The sequence below is a fragment of the Oncorhynchus nerka genome, linkage group LG15, assembly GCF_034236695.1.
Source record: "Oncorhynchus nerka isolate Pitt River linkage group LG15, Oner_Uvic_2.0, whole genome shotgun sequence".
NCBI classification, from domain to species: domain Eukaryota; kingdom Metazoa; phylum Chordata; class Actinopteri; order Salmoniformes; family Salmonidae; genus Oncorhynchus; species Oncorhynchus nerka.
This window is the reverse complement of record NC_088410.1, coordinates 60,395,668-60,413,985: the sequence shown is the minus strand read 5'-3', so window position 1 is coordinate 60,413,985 and position 18,318 is coordinate 60,395,668.

The following is an 18,318-nucleotide window of genomic DNA, read 5'->3' as shown; positions in this document are numbered from 1 at the left end:
AAGCTAACAATTGGGCATAGAAGTTAAAGATATAATCAGATAAAACATATGAGAAATTGTTTGTTAACCAAGCCTGTATGTCCAGGATTTTATGCATTACAGGTGAACTACAGGTGAAGTCACTCAATCCAGTCCCAGAGGCTTGGGGACCATAGAAGACCCCCGGTGACAGCTAGCTGAAAGAGCTACCCAGATTCATATCGCACGGCGGAAGGGTAAGACACTTTTTCACTGTTGGACTATAAACAGAGTTCGGGAGAAGAACTGGAATTAACAGAATTCCGGGGGCCAACTCTCGAATGAAGTAACCCTACCTGTCCTATCACCCCTGTTTTTGTTCATAGAAGTGAAGATGTGTCTGGCTCTGGCTAAGTGATGTGTATTTTGTTCCAAAATAAGCATAAGAGATCCCTAGATCTGGGTAGACAAGAAGTTAGAGTAGAGATTACATGATAACCGACTTCGGACAGTTCTAGGATTGGAGAAGAGGGTATCCTTATAGCATGGGGGATCCCACAAGGGTGGATAGGTTTTCCATGATATGGGGAAACCTGGGAGTAATGTTGAACTTTGTAAAGGTGATGAAATCCTACTAACCATCAAAACTATTAAGCTCTCTGATGCAGGCACTCACACCCTCGGACTACAAAGGACGAGGACAGACATGATGGGTGTGTTTTCTATTAAGGTACTGCCAAGACCAGAGGTAACCGGACACACTCCTCTACCACCACTGCGTTAAAAATACCATTCAGGTAAATCATGTTAGAGACTATTCGGCTATGGATCAATTAGAAACTGAGACTGGTTTTGATAGTAGGGACAATTTGTGGCTGTCTTATATGAGGTACACAGCTAAAACCCTGAGAAGAAAGGACTGTATTATTTGTAGTCATTATAGACCTGTTCTGGCTACACACCCATTTGCTGTAGGAGAAGGAGAGGGGTGGTTGTGTATTCTGAGAAGTTTTTACCAGGTTAAGCCCAATTCAACCCTCTGTTCCTCTTTGAGCCTTGTGTTTCCTGCAGTACCTCCTCATCGGGCCTCTTGGGGTGTTGAGGCATATGGGGGCAATTACGAGTGCATCACGGGTACAGGTAATGGCATTGATTATGGGAGATTGCCTGAAGCTGATTGCAGGAGTAACATAACCATTAATTCCACTTGGCCAGTTACAGGCCTAAACCAAACTAGTGGTCTGGCTGATGTATGTTGGATGAGTGGAGCCAAAAGAGTGCTGAGACCCATTCTTAGAGGAGAATGGCAAGGTATGTGTGGTCTGACCAGTTTGATAATTCCACTGACCATTGTTGATGTTGTTGCTGAACAGCTGCTGAGTTCTGTAACCAGGGGACCTGAAAACATTCTATCCCATGGGAGACATAGATGTAGTGCTCCATGGACAGAGGATGTAGTTGACATACACACTAACCTATTGGGAGTGCCAGTGGGGATTCCTCATGAGTTTCAGGCCTTGGGTAGGAATGATGGACTCTGGCACTTACTACCTACTATGGGTCTAGCCATAGTGGATGCTAGACAGACTGCATGGACTAATTATATCTACTATGGTCAACAGCGTTTTGTGAATTACTCCCGTGATGCACTCACTAGTATGTCTGAACAGCTTGAGGCCACATTTGGGGTTTCCAGACAGAATAGACTTGCCTTGGATATGCTTCTTGCCAGTCAGGGGGACGTCTGCAAGATGTTCGGTAAACAATGTTGCACGTATATTCCTAATACCAGTCCAGATGGTGGTATGTCTAAGGCGGGGTTGATGCACTATCTGCTAAGATGAGGTCCACAGGGGGGGTGGAGGAGTCTGTTCTCTTGGCCTGGTTTGGTAAGTACACTGGTATGATGGTTACTGGATTTCTGACCCTAATTCTTGTATTATTTGTTATTGATGTGATGTGCTGCTTGCATCATACCGTGTTTTGAGAAGTCTGTTACAGATGTGGTGAGGGCTTCAGGCATGATGCCTTTGCTTGATGCTCCAGTTGGCGATGCCGATACGGAAGCATGCTTTCAGGGGAGGATGGGACTGACTGAGGATGACACATGGTTTTTAGTCCCTGGGTGGCAAGGAGCCCACCTGGTACAGGATAGGAGTAGCTGAGAGGACCAGATGGTTTCTAATAATTCTTTACTCTGTTTTCCATGACCAAAGTTTTATCCTACATCTTACATGTCAATAACAATAAAGTTTTATCCTGTTTTTGATAAGTGACACCCTTGGGGGAAACAAAAGCATACAACAGTAGTAATAAACTTTTTATTATTTTCATGAAATGCTATGACTGCTGCAATAAAGGATAATGAGTGACACCCTAGCGGGAGTCAAAAGGGGGACCTAAATTTCACACTATTTTCTTTTGTTCTGTTTTTGAATGAGCTGTTCTCTTTTGACATGAAGGTAGTTTAAACTTTGTAACTGTTATATGATTCATTGCTGAGTTTTTGTTCACACCCTTGGGGTTATTTTACATTATAGCCATTACCATATATATGATTGAATATTATCTGCTGTTGCCTTGTGTGGATGTATGTATGTGTTATACTACCTAGCTGATTTGAAACATTGTTAAAAGTATCAGGGCCATGGAACTTTCTCATGCTGGAAAAATACAGAAGGGAGGGCACATTCAGAGCGTGGGGTTGCGAGAACAAGCGGTCTTTTTGGTTAGATAACAGGAGCCAGGTGCGAGATAACGGTATGGAGCATGAGACCCATCTTTCAGTTTTTGCAGCAATTTTAGGAGGGGGATCCAGTTGCTTTTATTGATTAAGCTTCTCCATTGTATGTCGTGTCCCATCTGGGATGGGAAGAGGGGGAAATTATTTTTCTTTGTGGGCCATTTCCGGATAGACATACCTAGTTTAGGATATTTTTCCTTTTTGGATTATGTTTTCGTTTTTGCTTGGAGTAATGTATCTGGACTATATCACATCTCTTAGGAGATGTGAAGAGAGGGTATCACAACTTTTTCCTGCTGGAAAAAGTTGGCTAATGTGGACAATAATTTTTACTTTTATTTTGAGCTGTTCTCCGCTCTGTTAAATGAGGGTTGTAAGTTCCTAGGTGGCTGGTAGCCAACTTAGTACATAGTGGGATTGAATGGAGAACATGATGGTAATACATACATATCTATTTCTGTTTAATACCGTGCCTTATTTCATAGTCCTTTTGGGAGAAGTTTCTCTTTGTGTCTGGATCTAGTTAGGTTGTGTCACGTCTCTGGTGAGACGTGAAGAGAGGGTTTTGTAAAGAATTGCTATTATGCAGGAGACCAATCTACTGCTAAATACATGGCTATTGCATTGTTATAACTGAGACAACCCATAGCAACGTATTTTCACAGTAAAGCCTGTGGGGTCCCCTACAGGATAGCTCCCACATTACACACATAATCTCCCTTTTAACCGAACACTGTGTGCCCGAAGAAGATTCTACGATGACGGACAGACAACTGAGCCAATGGCGGAAGACTACAGACTACAACCAGCTGGACCAATCCGGAGATCCGATCTTCCTAGAGTCAACCTACTTTCTGTGACGTATATAAGGGCTGTGCTGACTGTTTACTCTCTCTCTGCCTGCTGTTCCACACGAACTAACGGAAGAGCCGTAATTACGCTGTACTAGATATTTTCACTCTGAATAAACTGTTACTTGTCATAAAATTTACCACTTAGTCTGAATCAATCCTTGACCGGCTCACCCATCTTCATATCCAATTTCTAACACTGGCAAGCAAGCAAGACACAGACAGACCAAGAGATGCACTGCCCAGCTAGGTTAGCCAAAAGGCACCTAAAGACTCTCTGAACATGAGAAACAAGATTCTATGGTCTGAGGAAACCAAGATCAAACTTTTTGGCGTGAATGCCAAGCGTCACATCTGGAGTAAACCTTGCATCATCCCGATGGTGAAGCATGGGGATGGCAGCATCATGCTGTGGGGATGTTTTTCAGCGGCAGGGACTGGGAGACTAGTCAGGATCGAGGCAAAGATGAACGGAGCAAAGTACAGAGAGATCCTTGATGAAAACCTGCTCCAGAACGCTCGGGACCTCAGACTGGGGCAAAAGTTCACCTTCCAAAAGGACAATGACCCTAAGCACACAGCCAAGACAATGCAGGAGTGGCTTTGGGACAAGTCTCTGAATGTCCTTGAGTGGCTCAGCCAGAACCCAATTGAACAGCTCTGGAGAGACCTGAAAATAGCTGTGCAGTGACGCCCCCCATCCAACCTGACAGAGTTTGAGAGGATCTGCAGAGAATAATGTGAGAAACTCCCCAAATACAGGTGTGCCAAGCTTATAGCGTCATACCCAAGAAGACTCAAGGCTTAATCGCTGTCAAAGGGGCTTCAACAAAGTACTGAGTAAAGGGTCTGAATACTTATGTAAATGGGATATTTCAGGGTTTAAAAAAATATGAATTAGCAAAAATGTTTTTGCTTTGTCATTTTGGGGTATTGTGTGTAGATTGATGAGGGGGAAAAAACAATTGAATCAATTTTAGAATAAGGCTGTAACATAACAAAATGTTGAAAAAATCAATGGGTCTGAATACTTTCAAAAGGCGCTATATAAGCAAGCTGTATGTCAGAACGAAGACAGGAGGAGAAATGGAAGTGAGGTGCCTTTGGGTGAAAACAGAGTTGGGTGCTGTGGAATCGGTGAAGGTCACCAGAAATGGTCTTGTGATAATTGTTTGTGTTTCTGTTGGTCAGAGGGAGCATGCGCACAGCCTCAAACAAATGGGGACAAGAGATGTGAATTGTTTTGCTCTCGAGAAAAGGGTGCCATTGAAAGGAGTGATTACTGTGATTAATGTGAAAGTTGACCAATTGAAGGGGAAGATTCCCGTGATGCTCGTCGTTTGGTGCGACACAGACACAGTGGCGTGAGTGGTGAAACAGAAGAGTCTGTCTGTTTTTTTGTTTGTTTTGATTTTGAGTCTTTGCCTGACAAAGTGATGTTAGGATATATAAGTTATCCCATATAAGCTTTTGTGCCGAATACATTATGGTGTTACAGGTGGCAAGTTTATGGGCATGTGGCAGAAGTGTGTATATAACATTGCAAGAGTGCATAGTTGGATGGTGAGCCGTGCATTGCATGACATTTAATTTTGTGCTGTTTCTATCAGGTACATTGTTAAAGATATTATATTGTATATTGTAATTGTATTATCTTGGTAACTACATGCCCAGTGAACAAGCACCAAACCAGTGTGCGTGAGTGCAGAGTTGGATGGTGAGCCGTGCATTGCATGACGTGGAATTTTGTGCTGTTCCTATCAGAGTAAAGCTCCGTGACTGGTGCTACAAGTCGGAGTTCGTGTCGATGATTGATTGTACACAATGTAAGCAGAGTACTGTTACATGTAGGAGGGAAGTTCCTAGGTGTGAGAAGTGTGCAGAAGGGCATGAGACAAAGGAATGTGTAGCATTGAGGGAAGAAGCACTATGTATTAATTGTAGCGGTGCCCATGGGGCTGGGGATCAGAAATGTCTGGTGCGAGAGAGGCAGGTTGAGGTTACCGGGGTTAGAGTAGTGCAGAAGTTGTCATATGCTGAGGCAGTGAGGAAAGTAGAGGAAGATGGGTCAAGGTGGAGGTATCCTGAGAGGAGTGGTGTGAGTAGTAGAACTGTACCAGTACAGAGGGATAGGCCAACAAGGGATATGTTTCAGTAAGATTGGATTTTTAGCGTTTATAGAAATGGTTATCAACTGTACAGCAGGGACGTAAGTCACAGTAAATTGAGGTTATGTTGGCAGCTGCAGAGTAGTATTTGGGTGTACGAGACTTGACGTCAGAGGAGTTACAGGGTGTGTTGAGTGGTGGTGTCCCGTCCTTTCAGGATGTTGGCCTGAGGTAGGTCTAGATAGATTGAAATAGTGGAGTAGGGTGGTGGGTTTTTAATGAGTGTAGGGTTAGATGGTAGGGTATTTGAGGGCTGACTGCTCCGGGAGAAGATAGGGCGTGTTATGTGTTGTTTAAGCACCCACCGAACAGTGTGTTGGAAGCAGTGTTAGGGTTGTATAATAAGGTGTGGAGGACTGGGGTGTTACATGCGGGGTGGAAACGTGCGGTGGTGTTGCCATTTGTGAAACCTAGGCCTATCGCGCTGACTTCCAACGTGTAAGTTGATGGAAAAGATGATAGTGAGTAGGATGATGTATTTTGTGGAAGTTAGGGGTTTGATGAGTGTAGCACAGAGGGGTTTCAGGAGAGGGCGGTCTGCCATGGATGCCCTGGTGACAGTTAGTATAGAGATAGCCAAGGCCCTGTCAATAAAAGAGGGGATGAGTGTTGTGTATTTTGACATTGAGAAAGCTTATGATACCATGTGGAGGGAAGGGCTTTTGATAAAATCAAATCACATTTTATTGGTCACATACACATATTCAGCAGATGTTATTTAAAAAATATGTATATTTCACCTTTATTTAACCAGGTAGGCTAGTTGAGAACAAGTTCTCATTTACAATTGCGACCTGGCCAAGATAAAGCAAAGCAGTGCGACACAAACAACAGATTTACACATGGAATAAACAAACATACAGTCAATAACACAATAGAAAAAAAGTATATATACAGTGTGTGCAAATGAGGTAAGATAAGGGAGGTAAAGGCAATAAATAGGCCATTTTTATTGCTGGTGTAGTGAACTGGTTAGTGTCTTCACTGACATTTTCAACTTCTCCCTGACCGAGTCTGTAATGCCTACAGTACCCGTCAAAGTTTGGACACACCTACTCATTCCAGGGTTCTTCTTTATTTTTGACTATTTTCTACATTGTAGAATAATAGTGAAAACATCAAAACTATGAAATAACATATATGGAATCATGTGGTAACCAAAAAAGTGTTAAACAAATCTAAATATATTTTATATTCTTCAAAGTAGCCACCCTTTGCTTTGATGACAGCTTTGCACACTCTTGGCATTCTCTCAACCAGATTCATGAGGTAGTCACCTGGAATGCATTTAAATTAACAGGTGTGAATTGTGTCATGAATTTACTTTCATTCATCTGATGACTTATTTATTTCACCCACTAACTATGTTTAATTGTTACCCGATTAAACAGAATAAGTTGTTTAAAGAGTTACCATCTCCCGAATGAAACTCTATAAGGTCTTTACCTACAACATCCATAAAACAGTCAACATATTAATCATAACCTCTTATCATATCATCATTCTGAACAGTCGTAACCTTATTGGATCTGCAAAAACCCCAGCCTTGCTCATGATTCAGTACTACACAAATTAGTTGAATTATTTATTTACTAGCTAACTAAATAATAACACAGAATAACCATACACCCTTTACATGAGACAAAGGTCCCTAGTGAACTGACAAAATATGACTGCTTGTTTACCAAAAGAGGGAGGGGTAGAGAGAAAGGGAAAGGGAGACACAACACTTGGATACACTTGGAAACTACTCTCACATAATCCCAATACCTGGCACATGAACCACTGCCCAGTTAGAGTAAGAAATCATGAATGTATTGACGTGTGAATGCCTTCATTAATTGTTTATCTCTGTCGGAACCAAGCCTCCTTGGAAAAGGGTTTGGTTGGGTCTCCTCATGTGTAAGGCTCTGATTGTCCACAAGAGGTCTCAGTGTCCTTCTTCTTAGTTGTCTGGTCTCCATTGGGTGTTCATTCCTCAGAACAGATACTTAGCTGTACCAGTGATTGTCTGAGAGGGGAGTTCTCCTCTCTACACCTCGGGTAGATAGTCAAAAGTTCCAAACCACTTTACACGCGCAGCTGCAGACTGCCGATGTCCTGGTCTGGTAGGTGAGTTAATTTTCTTCACCTCGTGTTGAGGTTCAAAGTTACAACCATTTCAGATGTGTAACGACCGCTCCACGCTTTTCTGGTCTAATGTTAATTTTGTTACCAAGGCTTTTTATGCATTCTGGCCAAAGGGGACGGCTCCATCCATCTGAAAAGCTCTCCGACCTCACTCAGAGCATGGCTACTTATTTATACACAGTTTATAGGAGATAGATTCTCACATTCCTGTTAACGAAAATACATTAATACATTTTTCATATTATATGCACAACGTATTGGATGGAAACTTGACAGATAAGAGGGATATACTTTCCAAGTTACAGTATTTCATCCATACAGTTTTTAATGACGTCCCAAAATGAAAACCAATATTATATTTGTTTTCCAGAGTTCCCTCTGACCATTTCCCATATTGTTCCGGTATTCACTTTTTGGATGTTAGAGTTTCAGGTGGCAAACGTATCTGGAGACATAGGACATTCCTTTAGTTGATCCTAAAGGGGGAGAAAGAGCCACCCCTTCTCCTTAATTTACAACAGGGTGTGGAGGTATCAACACCCCCACACAAGTTCCCTCCTCCCCTCTGTGGGCATCTGTGGGGGATGTTGTTATTGTCAACCATTGCCAAGCTGATATGACTCATGGTGATCCTCACAGGACAGTTATGACACTTGTTAAAAGTTTGTGGAACTTTCTTTCTTTCTTAATGCGTTTCATCCTATCAGTTGTGTTGTGACAAGATAGGGGTGGTATACAGAAGATAGCCCTATTTGGTAAAAGACCAAATCCAGATTATGGTAAAAACAGCTGAAATAAGCAAAGACATGAAGGTCAGTCAATGCGGAACATTTCAATAACTTTGAAAGTTTCTTCAAGTGCAGTCGCAAAAACCATCAAGCGCTATGATGAAACTGGCTCTCATGAGGACCGACACAGGAAAGGAAGACCCAGAGTTACTTCTGCTGTAGAGGATAAGTTTATTAGAGTTACCCGGCTCATAAATTGCAGCCCAAATAAATGCTTCACAGGGTTCAAGTAACAGACATATCTCAACATCAACTGTTCAGAGGGGACCATGTGAATCAGGCCTTTGTTGTCTAATTGCTGCAAGAAACCACTACTAAAGGACACTAATAATAAGAAGAGACTTGCTTGGGCCAAGAAACACGGGCAATGGACATTACACCGGTGGAAATCTGTCCTTTGGTCTGATCAGTCCAAATTTGAGATTTTTGGTCCCAACCGCTGTGTCTTTGTGAGATGCAGAGTAGGTGAACGGATGATCACTGCATGTGTGGTTCCTACCATGAAGCATGGAGGAGGAGGTGTGATAGTTACCACAGCATTGGGCAGCGATATGCCATCCTATCTGGTTTGCGCTTAGTGAGACAATCATTTGTTTTTCAACAGGACAATGACCCAACACACCTCCAGGCTGTGTAAGGGCTTTTTGACCAAGAAGTAGTGATGGAATGCTGTATCAGTTGATCTGGCCTCCACAATCACACAACCTCAGACCAATTGAGATGGTTTGGGATGAATTGCACCGCATAGTGAAAGAAAAGCTGCCAACTAGTGCTCAGAATACATGGGAACTCCTTCAAGACTGTTGGAAAAGCATTCAAGGTGAAGCTGGTTGAGAGAATGCCAAGAGTGTGCAAAGCTGTCATCAAGGCAAAGGGTGGCTGTTTGAAGAATCTAAAATCTGAAATATATTTTGATTTGTTAAACACTTTTTTGGTTACTACATGATTCCATATGTGTTATTTCATAGTTTTGATGTCTTCACTATTATTCTACAATGTAGAAAATAGTAAAAAATAAAGAAAATCTCTTAATTGAGTAGGTGTGTCCAAACTTTTGACTGTTACTGTACATGTTTCAAACAGACCACCATAGTCCCTGTGCCCAAGAAAGTGAAGGCAACCTGCCTAAATGACTACCGCACCATAGCACTCACGTCGGTAGCCATGAAGTGCTTTGAAAGGCTGGTCATGGCTCACATCAACCCCATCATCCCGGAAACCCTTGTTAGATTCTGGGTTAAACATGGAACATTGTTATACTAGAGAGATGATACATCAGGAGTAATACTATAGTATCTGAGGAGTGATAGAGACTGGTTTTTACATTAGAAATATCTGTAGGAGCCAGGTTGCTCTGGAACGTGCTGGGTAGAGGGGAGGCAATTAAGGGAGTTTCTATAGGTGACACGGGTGGAGAGTTTAGGATAAGACATCAAGGCAGTTGAGGTCAGGTCAGCTTAAGGGAGGAGTAACGGTTGATTATTACATCACTTCGTCTTCCTGTTGAACCATAACAGATGTCAGGGTTGGAGAGAAGGAGGAGTGCATCTAAACTGGAGTATATATACTTGTGTTGATGGAAACATGTTTTGTCTAATGCAGCTGTATTGACCCTCTGGGAAGAATTAAACTTGGTTAAGCTTTCATAATGTCCGTTGAGTTTTTACTCTGAGAATTAGAACCTAACACCCTAGACCCACTCCAATTCGCATACCGCCTCAACAGATGACACAATCTCAATCACACTCCACACTGCCCTTTCCCACCTGGACAAAAGGAACACCTATGTGAGAATGTTGTTTGTTGACTACAACTCAACGTTCAACACCATAGTGCCCACAAAGGTCATTACTATGCTAAGGATCCTGGGACTAAACGCCTCCCTCTGCAACTGGATCATGGACTTCTTGACGGGCCGCCCCCAGGTGGTAAGGGTAGGCAACAACACATTTGCCACGCTGATCCTGAGGGGTGTGTGCTTAGTCCCCTCCTGTACTCCCTATTCACCCACGACTGCGTGGCCAAGCACGACTCCAACACCATCATTAAGTTTGCTGACAACACAACAGTGGTAGGCCTGATCACTGACAACAATGAGACAGCCTATAGGGCAGTATGGTTCCAGGACAACAACCTCTCCCTCAATGTGAGCAAAACAAAAGAGCTGATCGTGGACTACAGGAAAAGGAGGGCCGATCATGCCGCCATTCACATCGACGGGGCTGAAGTGGAGCAGGTTGAGAGCTTCAAGTTCCTTGGCGTCCACATCACCAACAAACTAACATGGTCCAAACACACCAAGACAGTTGTGAAGAGGGCACGGCAACACCTTTCCCACCTCAGGAGACTGAAAAGATTTGGCATGGATCTCCATATCCTCAAAACGTTCTACAGCACCATCGAGAGCATCCTGACCGGTTGAATCACCGCCTGCTATGGCAACAGCTCGGCATCCAACCATAAGGCGCTACAGAGGGTAGTAGATACGGCCCAGTACATCACTGGGGCAAAATTCCTGCCATCAAGGACCTACAGTGGGGAGAACAAGTATTTGATACACTGCCAAGGTTTTCCTACTTACAAAGCATGTAGAGGTCTGTAATTTATTATCATAGGTACAATTCAACTGTGAGAGACAGAACAAAAATCCAGAAAATCACATTGTACGATTTTTAAGTAATTCATTTGCATTTTATTGCATAACATAAGTATTTGATACATCAGAAAAGCATAACTTAATATTTGGTACAAAAACCTTTGTTTGCAATTACAGAGATCATACGTTTCCTGTAGTTCTTGACCAGGTTTGCACACAATGCAGCAGGGATTTTGGCCCACTCCTCCATACAGACTGTACAGGGCTGTCGCTGGGCAATACGTACTTTCAGCTCCCTCCAAAGATTTTCTATTGGGTTCAGGTCTGGAGACTGGCTAAGCCACTCTGGGACCTTAAGATGCTTCTTACGGAGCCACTCCTTTGTTGCCCTGGCTGTGTGTTTTGGGTCGTTGTCGTGCTGGAAGACCCTGCCACGACCCATCTTCAATGCTCTTACTGAGGGAAGGAGGTTGTTGGCCAAGATCTCGTGATACATGGCCCCATCCATCCGCCCCTCAATACGGTGCAGTCGTCCTGTCTCCTTTGCAGAAAAGCATCCCCAAATAATGATGTTTCCACCTGCATGCTTCACGGTTGGGATGGTATTCTTGGCGTTGTACTCATCCTTCTTCTTACTCCAAACATGGCGAGTGGAGTTTAGACCAAAAAGCTCTATTTTTGTCTCATCAGACCACATGACCTTCTCCCATTCCTCCTCTGGATCATCCAGATGGTCATTGGCAAACTTACGGGCCTGGACATGCGCTGGCTTGAGCAGGGGGACCTTGCGTGCGCTGCAGGATTTCAATCCATGACGGCGTAGTGTGTAACGAATGGTTTTCTTTGAGACAGTGGTCCCAGCTCTCTTCAGGTCATTGACCAGGTCCTGCCGTGTAGTTCTGGGCTGATCCCTCACCTTCCTCATGATCATTGATGCCCCACGAGGTGAGATCTTGCATGGAGCCCCAGACCGAGGGTGATTGACCATCATCTTGAACTTCTTCCATTTTCTAATAATTGCGCCAACAGTTGTTGCCTTCTCACCAAGCTGCTTGCCTATTGTCCTGTAGCCCATCCCAGCCTTGTGCAGGTCTACAATTTATCCCTGATGGCCTTACACAGCTTTCTGGTCTTGGCCATTGTGGAGAGGTTGGAGTCTTTGATTGAGTGTTTGGACAAGTATATTTTATACAGGTAACAAGTTCAAACAGGTACAGTTTATACAGGTAATGAGTGGAGAACAGGAGGGCTACTTAATTAAAGAAAAACTAACAGGTCTGTGAGAGCCGGAATTCTTACTTGTTGGTAGGTGATCAAATACTTATGTCATGCAATAAAATGCAAATTAATTACTTAAAAATCATACAATGTGATTTTCTGGATTTTTGTTTTAGATTCCATCTCTCAAAGTTGAAGTGTACCTATGATAAAAATGACAGACCTCTACATGCTTTGTAAGTAGGAAAACCTGCAAAATCAGCAGTGTATCAAATACTTGTTCTCCCCACTGTATATACTAGGTGGTGTCCCAAAAAACTCCAGCCACCCATGTCATAGACTCTCTCCAATGCAGCATGGCAAGCGGTACTGGAGCGCCAACATATGAACATATGAAAGTTGGTGGTTCCTTTTAACATGAGTCTTCAATATTCCCAGGTAAGAAGATTTAGGTTGTCGTTATTATAGGAATTATAGGACTATTTCTCTCTATACGATTTGTATTTCATATACCTTTGACTATTGGATGTTCTTATAGGCACTTTAGTATTGCCAGTGTAACAGTATAGCTTCCATCCCTCTCCTCGCCGATACCTGGGCTCGAACCAGGAACATATCGACAACAGCCACCCTCGAAGCAGCGTTACCCATGCAGAGCAAGGGGAACAACTACTCCAAGTCTCAGAGCGAGTGACATTTGAAAGACTATTAGTGCGCACCCCCTGAAATGGTTAGCTAACTAGCTAACCATTTCACATCGGTTACGCCAGCCTAATCTCGAGAGTTGATAGACTTGAAGTTATAAACAGCTCAATGCTTGAAGCATTGCGAAGAGCTGCTGGCAAAAACGCACGAAAGTGCTGTTTGAATGAATGATTACGAGCCTGCTGGTGCTTACCATCGCTCAGTCAGACTGCTCTATCAAACCATAGACTTAATTATAACACAATAACACACAGAAATACGAGCCTTAGGTCATTAATATGGTCGAATCCGGAAACTATCATTTCGAAAACAAAACGTTTATTATTTCAGTGAAATACAGAACCGTTCCGTATTTTATCTAACAGATGGCATCCCTAAGTCTAAATATTGCTGTTACATTGCACAACCTTCAATGTTATGTCATAATTACGTAAAATTCTGGCATATTATTTCGCAATGAGCCAGGCAGCCCAAACTGTTGCATATACCCTGACTCTGCGTGCAATGAACACAAGAGAAGTGACACAATTTCACCTGGTTAGTATTGCCTGCTAACCTTTCTTTTAGCTAAATATGCAGGTTTAAAAATATATACTTTTGTGTATTGATTTTAAGAAAGTCATTGATGTTTATGGTTAGGTATACGTATATGTTCAACGACAGTCCATTTTCGCGAATGCACACCGCATCGATTATATGCAATGCAGGACACGCTAGATAAACTACTAATATCATCAACCATGTGTAGTTATAACTAGTGATTATGATTGATTGATTGTTTTTTATAAGATAAGTTTAATGCTAGCTAGCAACTTACCTTGGCTTCTTACTGCATTCGTGTAACAGGTGGGCTCCTCGTGAGGCAGGTGGTTAGAGCGTTGGACTAGTTAACCGTAAGGTTGCAAGATTGAATCCCTGAGCTAACAAGGTAAAACTCTGTCGTTCTGTCCCTGAACAAGGCAGTTAACCCACCGTTCCTAGGCCGGCATTGAAAATAAGAATGTGTTCTTAACTGACTTGCCTCGTTAAATAAAGTTGTAAAAAAAAGTTGTTTTAAAAAAATAAAGAAATCGGTGTCCAAAAATACCGATTTCCGATTGTAATGAAAACATGAAATCGGCCCTAATTAATCGGCCATTGCGATTAATTGGTCGACCTCTACACTCAATTAGTATTTGGTAGCATTGCCTTTAAATTGTTTAACTTGGGTCAAACATTCCGGGTAGCCTTCCACAAGCTTCCCACAATAAGTTGGGTAAATTTTGGCCATTCCTCCTGACAGAACTGGTGTAACTGAGTCAGGTTTGTAGACCTCCTTGCTTGCACACACTTTTTCAGTTCTGCCCACAAATTGTTTATAGGATTGAGGTCAGGGCTTTGTGATAGCCACTCCAATACCTTGACTTTGTTGTCCTTAAGCCATTTCCCCACAACTTTGGAAGTATGCTTGGGGGCATTGTCCATTTGGAAGACCCATTTGCAACCAAGCTTTAACTTCCTGACGGATTTCTTGAGATGTTGCTTCAATATACCCTCATTATTTTCTTTCATCATGATGCCATCTATTTTGTGAAGTGCACCATCCCCTCCTGCAGCAAAGCACCCCCATAACATAATGCTGCCACCGACGTGCTTCACGGTTGGGATGGTGTTCTTCGGATAGCAAGCCTCCCCCTTTTTCCTCAAACATAACGATGGTCATTATGGCCAAACAGTTCTATTTTTATTTCATCAGACCAGAGAACATTTCTCCAAAAAGTATGGTCTTTGTCCCCATGTGCAGTTGCAAACCGTAGTCTGACTTTTTTATGGCGGTTTTGGAGCAGTGGCTTCTTCCTTGCTGAGCGGCCTTTCAGGTTATGTTGACATTGGACTCGTTTTATCGAGAATATAGATACTTTTGTACCTGTTTCCTCTAGCATCTTCACAAGGTCATTTGCTGTTGTTCTGGGATTGATTTGCACTTTTCAGATGTCCTAACCGACTTGCCAAAACTATAGTTTGTTAACAAGACATTTGTGGAGTGGTTGAAAATGGTTGAAAATCATTAAAACTATTTTTTCAACCACTTTTAAAATATATTTTCCTTTATTACTTTCTAACCCTACCACCCCTCCCCTAATTTGAGTAAACTAGTGACCAACAACGCTTAGGTTTCTACTTCCAGCTTATACATACTATATACATTTATGGACACAATCTATTTTACAATAGCTATATTTTGTTTGTTTTTACTCCAGTCCTTCCTCTTCCCTCAATCTCTCCCATCTATTTCTGATTTCCATACGGTTTGATTTGTATTTGCCATATCTTTCAAACTGTCTGATGTGAAACTATATATCGGCAACTAAATGTATACAACCATTGAAATATCTAAGTTTGACCAATTATTTTACTACACTGATTCCACAATCGAATGTCAATATATCATACATCTCTTTTATTAAGAAAATGTTTCATACACAAATCAAAATTTATGAAGACAAATACAATTAAATGTTTTTTTCAAGTGATTTGGAAAACTATTTAGAATCATTAAAACATATACAAAACAAAATGTCTAAAAAATGTATTCGCTACATGTCTGTATTTGATTTGATATGTGCATTTGTATTATTAGTATTTTTCTTTTTTCTCTTCCTTATTTCTTTGGGTAATCCCTCTGCCTGTTCTTTTTTGTGTGTGTTTTGTATGTTACTGTTTAATAATAAAAACATATTCCTCAGGGAAGTGTGGTTAGTCCGGTGTTGTTCACCGTGATGATACAATATATAGATAATCGGTTTTATTCATTTTTGAGGATATGTACAGATGGTTCAAAGGATCCAGTCAGTGGTATGGTGGGAGCATGGGTATATATCCCAGATTTCAATGTTAGAGTATGTAAGCGGTTAACTGATTGTGTCAGTGTATGCGGCGGAGTTGAAAGCCAAGTTTATAGGTTTGACATGGGGGGAGAACGTGAAACAACTCAGAGTGGGGATCTGCTCTGATTCGGCTGCAGTGTTGAGTAGTGTGAAGACAGGCAGGTCGGATAGGGGACACTTGTATGCGGAGATGGTGCTGTTAATGGGATTGGAGAAGATGGGAGTGGTGGGAATCATTTGCTTACCATGGAGGGGGATGCTAGTAGTAAGGGGAGGCTATTTTATCGCATGCACCGGTCAGTAGAGGAAGAGGTGGAGAATATGGGATGTAGGAGAGATGAAGTTGTGTGGAGTAGATTACGGTTTGGGCACACAGGTTTGAATGCCACATTGTGGATGATAGGGAGACATGAAACAGGTCTGTATGATGAGTGTTTCATGGAGGAAATGGTGGCGCATGTGTTGATATTTTGTAAACTGTATGACGTAGATAGGGAGAGATTGTGTGAAAGGGTTAGAGAGGCTGGACAGGGTTGGGGTTTGGGTGGTGTCGAGGGCTCTATTTCACTTTCTTAGAGGAACAGGACTAATGAAGAGAATTGAATGTATTTAAGCCATGCAGTACACAATCCAGTACAGTAGGTGGCGGTGTATGCACCTTAAAAGTTGGATGCGATCCGCCAACTCATTCTCAAAGAAGAAGAAATGGAGTACGTTTTTCATGTTGGACATACCATACCTAATTGCCTGCACATTGTGTTGCAGCAAAAGTGGGGTCCATTCTACCTAGGATCACTTTCCAAATCCAGTTTATACCCCCAAGGCCGTCATTGATATCGTGTCCCTTTAAGAACAGGAAATCATCTTAAATCCAATAATTCCCCCCCCTGTCATATTAGAGGGATAACTTATATTTTATACAAATACATGTGCTACAACAGAGCACTTTGGCAGTTTAGAATAAAACCGAATTGCTGTGCAGTTTCCATAAGATGTAAAAAAAAAAAAACACAAATAAAAAATAAACACAATCCACTTTTCTTCCATAAATTTGTGCACATCTCACAAGTATATGATATATTTTCACAACTCTCAGCACAGAGATCTAAAGAGATCATAAAAATTGCCCATGTTTCAAAACTCTAAGCACATTTTCAATTAAGTACAACAAGCAAATTCACAGTCACACATCCTACGTATACTGTATAAGGATCATGAAACTCTAAGACTGACATGTTTCTCAAAATGCTCACAACCTGCCATTGGATACAAATTATACTTTTATTGGTTTGTCAAAAAAGAACTGCAAGCTATAGTCAAATACTGTATAGAAAATATTTACCATCTACTTTGATTTATATTGGACACTTCAAATAGAATAGTTTAGAAATTTGTATGTATATATATATTTGTTAAATGTTAGTTAAAATTACTAAACTATGAGCCCATCATCCATTATCTTATGTAGGCCTATTGGGGACTAAAAATGTTGAAATGGTATTTCACAGAAAATGCCATTTGCATGAATGGCTCAGGGGTGAAAGATGTGTTCAACTCCAATGAATGCACAACAAATGTTCTGAACATAAGATCGGGACATTACAAGTGTTATCAGTTAAGAGTTTTACATCTGAAAAATGTGTCAAAGTGAGTAAAAAAAACATTTAATTGAAATGCCCCATCTAGTGTCCTTTTAAAAGCACAGCTAATGATTGAATTGAGTTTACACCCTCACAGCTGCTTATGTGTGTCCCAAAGTCTGAAGTCAGCTGAAATGCAATAAACTTTGCATATTGAACTCAGAATATACATTTTGCTTGTGATGTAACATGTTATATACCTGCAAGGACTGGGAAGGGATATGAGATAGGCCTACACCATTCACCTATGAATATAGCCTAGTGCAGTTTCTACTCTATAAATTGATATTTGGTCATTGTTTCCTTTCACAAAAATGACACATGACTTGAACATGTTTCCGACTTTCCCAGGTGCTTAACGACCGTCTTTATTGAGACGCATAATAAAACAGAACGGAAATCTGTTTTGACGATGCCTAACAGACTGACATGCCCGTCTAATTAGTTAGATTATCATGGTCATGTCAGCTGGTCCCTTTGTGGCAGGGCTAAAATGCAGTGGAAATGTTTTTTGGGATTCAGTTAATTTGCATGGCAAAGATGGACTTCGCAATTAATTGCAATTCATCTGATCACTCTTCATAACATTCTGGAGTATATGCAAAATGCCATCATACAAACGGAGGCAGCAAACTTTGTGAAAATGAATATGCG